Source organism: Bubalus kerabau, chromosome 5 (assembly GCF_029407905.1).
Source record: "Bubalus kerabau isolate K-KA32 ecotype Philippines breed swamp buffalo chromosome 5, PCC_UOA_SB_1v2, whole genome shotgun sequence".
In the NCBI taxonomy this organism is placed as follows: domain Eukaryota; kingdom Metazoa; phylum Chordata; class Mammalia; order Artiodactyla; family Bovidae; genus Bubalus; species Bubalus kerabau.
In genome coordinates, this window is record NC_073628.1 from 25,157,788 (window position 1) to 25,160,126 (window position 2,339).

Genomic DNA, 2,339 nt, shown 5'->3' on the forward strand with positions numbered 1-2,339 from the left:
TGTGTGTCCCATTACATAAGAATTATGTCTTATCACCCATCATATGCTCTTGTACCTCCTAATACATTTGTGTGTACAAACTAAGAATTAAAGATTGAATTTTATAGATTCCAAATGGTTAAACATTGTTTATTATAGAGATCACACTTCCAGAAACATTTGTCTTACTAGTAAACAGCAATAGGGGCACAACATATTGAGAAAATCAAAGGATACTGATTAGATGGATTTATTCCTTGAATTAAGATAAATAAATTTTGAATTTCCCTGGCAGTCCTGAGGTTAGGACTCAGCATTTTCAACGTTGTGGACCCAAGTTTACTTCTTGGTTGGGGGAACTAAGATATTGCAAGTCACGCAAGGCAGCCAAAAAAATAAAAATTAAAAATTAAAAAAAAAATTTTAAAGATGAATAAGTCTTGGCTAAAAAAAGTTCCATATTGCATGCTTGTAATAATCCACATGAAGGCCTTTGAATACTGTATTAATGTTTAGATGTAATACAGAGTTTTATGGACATGTGGACACTGGCACAGCCTCAAACAGTGCTGCTCTCCATATGATAACACTATGACTCCAGTCCTCTCCCTGCCACTTTCATCCCAAATAATCAAGTATTAATAGAAGCAATGATCTCATTATTTGTGGACATTTCTGTGTCTGGACTGTTTCCTTACCAAACTTTCTCAAGAAATTATAAATTTTTGCCAAGGCAAAATATTCATTTTCACAGTAAACTTTTTTTTCCAAGGATTTTATTGAAGGCAATTTTGACATCTTTATTCCTCAGGCTGTAGATCAGGGGATTCAGCATGGGCACAATAATGGTGTAAAACACAGAGGACACTTTCCCGTGGTCCATGGAGCTGACTGATGATGGCTGCAGGTACATGAATGCTGCAGATCCATAGAAAATAGCAACAGCTGAGATGTGGGAACTGCATGTGCTGAAGGCTTTGGACCTGCCCTCCTTGGAGTGGATTTGGAGGATGCTGGAGATGATGAAGATGTAGGAGCTGAGGATGGTCAGGATTGGAGTGAGGATATTAAATGCACTGAAACACAAAACAACCACCTCATTGATGTAAGTACTGGAACAGGAGAGCTCCAGTAGAGGAAAAAGATCACAGAGGTAATGGTTGATCACATCAGCCTTGCAGAAAAGCACTCTTAGCATGCAGCCTGTGTGAGCTGTGGCACCAGTCAAGCCCATGATATAAACCCCAACTACCATGCGAGAACAGAGCTGATAAGACATGGTGACATTGTAAAGCAAGGGGTTACAGATGGCAACATAGCGATCATATGCCATTACAGCCAACATATGACATTCTGATATAACAAAAACAAGGAAGAAGAAGAGTTGAGTCATACATGCTGGGTAGGAGATAGTATTCCTCTCTGTCACAAAGCTCACCAGCATCTGGGGGGTAATGACAGTGGACTGACAGAGGTCAATGAAGGACAAGCTGCTGAGGAAATATACATGGGGGTGTGCAGGTGAGAACTGAGCCCAATCAGTATGATCATGACCAGGTTTCCCACCACTGTGACCACATAGATTCCTAGGAAGAGGAGGAAAAGGGGCAGCTGGAGTCCTGGATGCTCTGTTAGCCCAGCAAGGATGAACTCAGTCACTGAGGAGTGATTTCCTGCTGCCATTTTCCTCTGGGAATTTTATGGAAGAAATGAAGAATTGAAGTGGATATTTATTGTCTTATAACACAATGATGTGTAATATAAAAACCAAGACTTTTCAAGCAGATAGCTCCAGTTCTCTGTTCCTGATCTACATTAATGGTCAAAGTGCATCTCAGTAACATAGGATGTGTAAGTAATGAATATAAGATAGAATGTTCCTTTGTTTATTCTATACTATCAAAGCAAAGCACTCTCCCATTAGGTCTCCGTATTGTCCAGTCCCTAGACAGCCAAAGAAATTTTCTGTTACCTTTATTATAAGAACTTTCCATGATTTGCTTTTATTACTCTCAGCTCTTCTACAGAGAAAATATTATGCCTATTTTACATGTTGGATAACTAATATAGTGGTTGGATATTTTCCCACAGTTAGGCATATAATAAGTATGTGATCAAGGATACAAAATAAGGCCTTTCTGTCTCACTTTTCATCTCTTCGTTTAGCTACTCATATCTGCCCTTGTATCTCTATCTCTTTGTCATATCAGAGCAACCATTCACAGTAATTAATGCAAGTGGAAAAATTAATATAAAGTACAGACTTTATATTAATAACTGATCCTTTGCAGTGAATACCTTCACTACAGTCACCTTTTCAAAAAGTCACATAAAGAGCTCAAGAAAGCAACTGGATGGCT

At 38.6% G+C, this 2,339-nt stretch overlaps 1 pseudogene; it reads right to left on the reverse strand.

The window, feature by feature from the left end:
- Nucleotides 1-727: 727 nt before the first annotated feature.
- LOC129653775 (olfactory receptor 8G1-like) lies at nucleotides 728-1,662 on the reverse strand (annotated as a pseudogene).
- Nucleotides 1,663-2,339: the final 677 nt, after the last annotated feature.